Raw genomic sequence first — 7,832 nt, 5'->3', positions numbered from 1 at the left:
GATTACAAACCAGCTGTGATGCTCACAAATCAATCACGCAATCACAAGCGACGCCTAGCCGTCTAGGAGCTTGGAGCTCCAAGAGTCATAAACTAGAATCCACGGGCTAGACTTGGATGATGTGCTCAAGAGATGAAATCAAGGCTTACTTGCACAATCTTAGCTCTTGCAACAATCTCACTTCAAACCCCAAAGAAAATCACTCAAGAGAGGAGCAAATGGGGAGTGAGAGGGCTCTCTTTGGCTTTTCAGCAGTTCTGGTCGAAAATGAGCAAGAGAGTGAGAATGAGAGGGGGTATGGGGGTATTTATACCCCCTCTCCCAGAAACTAGCCGTTGGGAGAGCGGTACCCGGAAACTCCGGGTATATGTCCGGATACTCCGGACAAGGGAGTCCGGAGACTCCGGACCAGTTGGGTTTTGCAGACTGGTAACAGTAACCCGGAGACTCCGGGTATACGTCCGGATACTCCGGACACTCTGTCCGGACGTTCCGGATTGCAACCCGGACACTCCGGGTTAGACACTGAATTTCACATTTAAGCCCCTTTTTAAGTGGTGGGATGGTTTCTTATGATTTTTGTGGGTTCTCTTGAGCACAACTACCATGTCTACACTAGTGGATCAAGGTTCCTCTTGATAGTACGGCGTTCCTATACTCAATTTCAAAATTAAAATCTAGTCTTTTAGTACACTTGAGAACGCCGCTTTTCATATCCTTTTTGAGGGTTCACGCTTTGCTATACGCTTTGCTCAGTCATCTTTAGCACCTGCACACATGCTTAATAACACGATTAAATATACATGTGCTTTGCCATTTATCACCAAAACCCACTTAGGGGCCTAGATATCTTTCAATCTCCCCCTTTTTGGTGATTGATGACAACCCACATGTATCTCATTTGATAACCATAAAAATACAATCTTAAGCATGTAAAGAGCTCCCCCTTAATGTATGCCATGAATTTGAATTTCAAATTGACTTCTCTAAAGTCAAGGTTGGCATATTAGAAGAAGATATGGAACTCTTTATACATTCTACAGTGGGGTGAGCAGGTGTGTGCTAAAATAGTGTGTGATGCAAATGTCATGTCATACAATCAAGAAAAACTAGTGTTTGAACAACAGAACCCGGAGACTCCGGGTATAAATCTGGAGACTCCGGACCATGTGTCCGGAGTATCCGGAAGTATTTCCAGAGTATCCGGACCATCAGCACAGAACACATAAAAATAACATTTCATCACAATCAAGATAAGATCACACTATCAACCCATCCTTAAGAACAAACTTCAAACTAGAAAACAACAGAGTAGCACACATTACAAAGTTTCTCACACCACATAGTTAAAGTTTGATACACAAAGCCCAAATGAGTACATAAATGACATTTTCACTCCCCCTTTGTCATCAAGTGCCAAAAAGGAAATGAAAAGTGGCAAGAAAGTCTTCTACTCATCATCATCTTGGGCATCCTCATCGGAGGTGTCCTCATCCTCATCCGAGTCGGGGATTTCGCGGTAGTTTGGAGGTGCTTCTTCCTCGGTCTCTTCCTCTTCATCAAATATCTCTTGGCCATGAGGAGGAGAGCGACGGGATCATGTAGGGGCACGGGTGCGCTGACGTGGGCGAGGAAGAGGAGCATGAGCAGCAGCAATGGCAGCCTCATCCGCAGCATCCCATTCGGCAAATGGGTCATCAAACTCAGGCAACTCATGGTATGGATCCGCCGAAAGCCCCAAGTGACTCTTAATCTCAATAATGTCACGACGGTTTTCATTTATCTCTTGAGTTGTAGTCTTGCACATGCAGAAGATGCTCTTAAGGGCCCTCTTGATAATGGAATCATGGTGACCACGGCGAGAAGAAGATGGACCCGAATAAGATGGAGCTGGGTCAAACCTCGGGTTTCTTGTAGCACCGACATGAAGAGGAGGGGCATGCGGTGCATCACCGGACCGAGGACGAAGATGTAGAGCAGCATGCTTGCAATCCTTAGGAAATATGACCTTGGTAACCCTCTCAATCATATACATGATGTAAGGAGCAGATGGTAGAAACTTCTGTGGATCATTCATCGTCCTCCTTAACTCATTCCAAATGAAGTCCATAATGGAGAAGGGTCGCCCACCGGGCATAACACGGGCAAGAAGATTGCAAGCAAAGCACCTAAGAGCAGTGGCATCACCATCCTTAGCATCAATGGTGGCATGAAAGAATTGGTTCATGGTGTAGTAGAAGGGTTGGAGAGTGCTTGCATTGCCGGCTTCCGCTAGAATAGGGTTGTAGAAAAGAGCCGGTAATTGACTTGGCTTTAACTGATGTTCTATATGAATAGGATCCCTCTTCTATCCTCTGAGCCAAGTCCAAGGAGTCTAGAGAATGTCATGTAGTCAACTCCATATTTCACTCCCTCGGTGGTCCAAAAGAAGGCAACTTGCCTTGCATCATAAAATAGAGAGGAGTGAAATTGAGCAAGAATCTCCTCATTCCAATCATACCGAAATCCCATGATGTCATATAGTCCAAATTCCTTGCACTTTGCAATAGCTTGATTGAAAAATTAATCATTCATCTTCTCAAAATAAGGCCAATCAACATACTAGCAAGGGACAATAGGAGCTTTGCCCTTGCGCATAACAACAGAGGAGTAGAAATCTTGATGCAACTGACACCAAAATCTCCTTTCCAAGTTCTCAGCCTTCTCATACTTGTACACATCCTCCTTACGTGCATCGGTGAGAGCCACAGTTTGCTTGAAGTAATTTCTTCCCATAGAAACAGCAAACTCAGATAAAACTTGCGGACGAGCAAGCTTTGGGCACCTAGGATATTGGCATTGATCTTCTGGATATTCGACTTGAAGACAAGGAGGAGTGCGAGGGCAGATGTCACAAGCAATTCCCCATCTTGATGGGTTTGCCCGAGAAGGAGGAGGCACAGCCATGCTTGGCATCATGTATGGAGCTTGATGAGGTGGACGGGCTTGTGAGCTGCTTCCAGCAGGCTCTTTGCCAGGACGGTGACGAGGACGAAGTTCTCTTGGAGGAGGGCTAGGAGGTGAAACTTCCTCCTCTTGGATTTGAGGATCATGACGGCATTTTTGCCACCTCTGACCGGAAGAAGCAGGAGCACGCTCACGACCCATAGCCTGGACATAGGATATATCGATTAGGAGCAATCTAGAGGCAATAGAAAAAAGATGTGTTGGCTGAATTTCTGATAATCCGGAGAGTCCGGATATATGTCCGGATACTCCGGCCAGACTGTCCGGAGTATCCGGACAGTATATCCGGAGTCTCCGGGCATCGACATATAAACCCTATGTTCATGAAATCTAGAGATTTGCCCATGGGATTTGAATGAAATTTGGGGCACAAGCTGCTACACATGAGGGAAGATAATGCCCCAAAGGATATCTAGTTTTGACCACTACATTGAGAGATCGGGCGATTTGAACTTGAATACCTTGATGAAGAGGAAAACGCGGGAAACTTCAAATCCAAAGCGTTCCCCGAAGATTCCGGACGAGAGAGAGCACTCCCTTCACTGATTTGCAATCCTTATGGGAAGAGATGGTGGAAATCACCCCTTGGGCGAGAGGGAGGCAATGGAGAGGAGTTGAGGCGCGGTGGAGGTGAAAAATAGGAGATAGAATCATTTTTGACCGACCCCCCCGCGGTATATATAGGATGGTTTTACCATCCGGAGTATCCGGACATATGTCCAGAGTATCCGGATGTCCGGAGTGTCTGGATGTTCGGAGTGTCCGGACGTATGTCCGTAATATCCGGCTCCCCTAAGCTGAGATGGATTCAATGAGGATAGGATTGAACTTTGATGTGAGAGATCTACTAATGTGAGAGGCTCACTTAACTTGAAACTAGCCAACAATCAACAATGGGAACAATAGACTCAAGTAAGCGAGAAAAGAGTCAAATAATTTTGAAAATCACACTCCTGACAATTCTAGTAGATTTTTCAAAAGCAATTTCTCTATAGCACTCAAACATGTGCATGATCTCAAACTAAGTTACTGTAACATTCATGTAATTAGAAATATAGATACTAGGTATTAGTGAGTTGTATGTATGTTATGGTTTGTACAGAGAACTAGAGGTATATTTGTAAATTATGAATGTTATAAGTCCCTATGTGCAATTGTGTAAAAATGCTCTTAAATGTCAAAATCAAATGTCTATAGAGAAGAAAAGTACAAATATTAAGTAAAACCTAAGAAAAATAGACTTTTGTTGGAAACTAAGGACCTATGTGTAATTAACACAAAGGTATAAGGGTTTACATGTAAAATGATTGAAAGATAAAAGTAAAACTTAGTTTTACTTAAGGGCTAAAGTGTAAAAAGGCTAGTCATGATTACACTGCAAGCAATCTTGCAAAAAGACCCTAATCATTAAGGCATTTTTGTTTGAATTATAACAAAAAGTTTATAAATTGAGTTGTGTTTAAAAGTTTAAAATAAAACTGTATCCTTTGAGATTTTGAACTTGAACCCTAAAGCATTGTTGTAGGGTTTGAAATTCTGTGCAACTTTGCTTTAGATATTTTTCTCACTAGAATTTTGTATCAATGGGAAATCTTTCTTTACAGAGGAGTCCCTGGAAGTTTTTCAATTTGCAAATGGGTCCTTCTGACTCCTGTCTGCTTTCTTCTTCCTCTGTCAGCCTCGCTTCCTCTCTGCTCTGCTTCTGCTTCCGCCGCTCACCGCCGGCAACACCCCGAGCGCCACCTCCTGCTGAGTTTTCTTCCACGCGTCGCTCCACAGCCCTACCACCGCTCCTAATTCTCTGTGCTAGCCTTCCTACCGAATGCCATGAAGTTCTGGCAGTGCTAGCGCCGCCTAAACGCCGGCCTCCTTCTGTTCGCCGCCCCGCCGCGTGGAAGAAGTGTCAACGCCCTCGAGCTCTATCTTGTAGGCGCATCAGTACCACTAGAATCTCCTCGACCCATTCCTACCATCAGCTCGTCATCTCCCCGCCCCTAGACCTCGGAACGCTGTCGCCTTTTCTCCTGTAACACCGGCGAGCTCGACGCCGTCGTGGACCCATCCCTACAGCTCTCATCCGCCCAAACCAACCCTACTAGAAGCTCTCCCTTGGTCCCCTAAAGCTGTTGGACCCGACCCTCGTCGCCCAGCTTGCCCGGTGTGCCGCCGTCGAGGTCTTCCCCGTCGCCGGCCGCCTGCTCCACGTGGGCAGAGCGCTACACCACCCTAGAAACCCAACCAAGCACTTCCTCAGGTAGCCCTCGATCTCCTCTAGCTAATCCCCCTCTCTTCCCTCGCCATCGTGACCCGAGATTCACTGGATTTGGCCGGTCAAATGCCGCCGCTCCTCTTTGACCACGGCCAGGGGCTCCATTGGAGAAGACAAGGAAATTGCAGGGGGTTTTGTGCTAAATCTAGGGACTATTCTGTAAAGCTTGTTTGAGTTTCCTGCTGTGAACTTTAAAAATGCATAGAAAACAGTAGAAAAATCAGAAAAATACCAAACTTGTTGGGTTAGAATCCTTGTGATGAATTCTACAACTTTTATTTGATAACCATGGCATGAAAGTGCATAGTTTGTTCTGTATTTTAAATACAAGTAAAGGAATGCTTTAAGTGAATCTTATGATCTATAGCCTTGCTGCTGTTAGTTTTTGGAACATGTGTTGCATGTGGTGTGAGTAGCCTTGTGCAAATTTTTGAGGCTTAGATCAGCCCTCTAGCTAGAATATTTTGTTACCTTTGTTATATGTTCATGAAAGCTTCACAAATTAATTCCAAAAGCATCTGTGCATATTTGGGGATGAAATTTCTACCATAACTTGATCTTTATAAGTATGATCCATCATAAAAATTTGAGAATCAGAAACCTAATATAACTTGAGTTATAAGTTTCAAGCTTAAATTCAAAGGTAATTCATAAATAATAATTATTATGCATGAAAAATTATAAAACTTTTCTGGAATATTAGTCTTGAGTAGTTTATGGTGTCCTTAAGTTTTGAACCATGGTTTTAGTGTAAAACTCCAATTATAATTGCATCTTGAAATTTCAATCTTGATTTTGTTAAATTTTATGGCTTAGTTCCTTTTAGAATAAAATTCCAATAAAACTACAGTAATTAGATCTAATACCAATCTATGTTCAGTAAATTTTGTAGCTCCTGTTTTGAAATATTTTGCTCTATAAAAATTATTCAAGTTAAACATATTATTTGATTAAGTGAATTGTTCTAATTATCTTTTGTATAAAATATTTAGAGTAATTTTATTTCAATTAAACCTACTTAGGATAATTTTCATAAATATTAATTTATTTTTCCTAATATAAGATTTGCTTAATTAGTCCAAAGTTAGCCGTAATTAAATAATAACCTAAGGTTAATTACAATGTTTAGCTAATAAAATAAATGGAGATTGCTAAGTGTATTTAGTGTTGCTTATGGTAACCAGATATGCTACCTAATGTAGTTAATTAGATGTTTAGGGTAACCCACCCTGTTGCCTAACGAGACTAGTTAGTTTAGTTAGTACTCGATAAATGACTGCCCAGTGCAGGATAGTTAGATTAATTATTTTAATGTAATGTTCTTTTGTTTGGATTGCAACTTTATTGTGAAATAATCTAAAAGTTTATGCATTCTATAACTTGCAACTTTGCATCTCATATAGATTCGACCGCTCTTGCTGACGGGGACTACGAACTTGTTCAGGAACAAGGAATAGAATCAACTGAAAACCCCGGAAGTCTCATCGCGGAATTTTCTGAAGCCCCGAACCAAGGTTCCGAAGATATTAATTTGACTAACCCCAGCCCCACCAGCGAAGGCAAGCCCCGGACATAACCTACTAGTTTTATTACACTGCACTAAATATTTATTTATGTATTCTATGAATTAAGTTCATAGGAATTGCTTGAAACCTTAGTTGTATAATTACAGGAACCAATGTACTGAACACTAGAACATGAGTCCGACTAGCTGCTATGCTGATAGGACTGGTAGAAGTCGAGTGATTTCCTGTCACTCGCGCGATATAGGAATTGTGATGTTTACATTCCTGTTATCACTGTAAGGATGACAGACGGGATTTTTATGAGGTATCATATTGAGATGATACCCGTCTGTGTTGTGGAACTTAATAAGGTCGCAGTGTGTGGTAGCGGTGGTTAAGCGTTTGAAAGTACTAGCCACATGCTGTGAAATATGGTAAGCGGTAAGCCTAGTAACCAATCAGCCCAAGGAGTGGACATACCCCCCACCACATGTATTTGCTTCTTTTGGTTACTTTGTTCGACGTGTAGGAATACGTGTTGCTGGGCAACCAGGAGTACGGTTTTTGTAGTCGCGCTACAGACGTACGTCCTGCACTTTGGAAGTGCGTATGGTCCTACAGTCGTTTGTGGTGGATCTGATCCACGAGTCAGAATGAAAGGCAAACGGTTGCTTCGGAACGACCCTTTGGTGTTCCAAGCGTGTGCGTTAGGTTTACCCTTGCAAGGTTTTGAAATTCGATTCAGGAATCGTCCGTTTCTCGCGGAGATTGAGACTGCTTAATCTCTTTGCCACATAGAGTAACAAGAGCAACTATGTGATTATCAAAGATGATGTTTGATTAAAGATTCTACCATGTTTGAGTAGTTATAGGTGCTTACCTAGAAGGGTTAATCAACTAGAACCTGAAAACTAAAAGTTGAAATTAAGGATCTACTCTTTGTTGCTTTTCAGCTGAAAACCTTACCCAAAACCTGAAAAGCCTGCATAAGTCTAGATACATGGCTAAGTATACCATGAGCGGGTAAGTCTTGCTGGGTATTAGTATACTCA

Source organism: Panicum hallii, chromosome 7 (assembly GCF_002211085.1).
Source record: "Panicum hallii strain FIL2 chromosome 7, PHallii_v3.1, whole genome shotgun sequence".
NCBI classification, from domain to species: domain Eukaryota; kingdom Viridiplantae; phylum Streptophyta; class Magnoliopsida; order Poales; family Poaceae; genus Panicum; species Panicum hallii.
The sequence above is the reverse complement of the archived record's forward strand: the minus strand, read 5'-3'. Positions refer to the sequence as shown.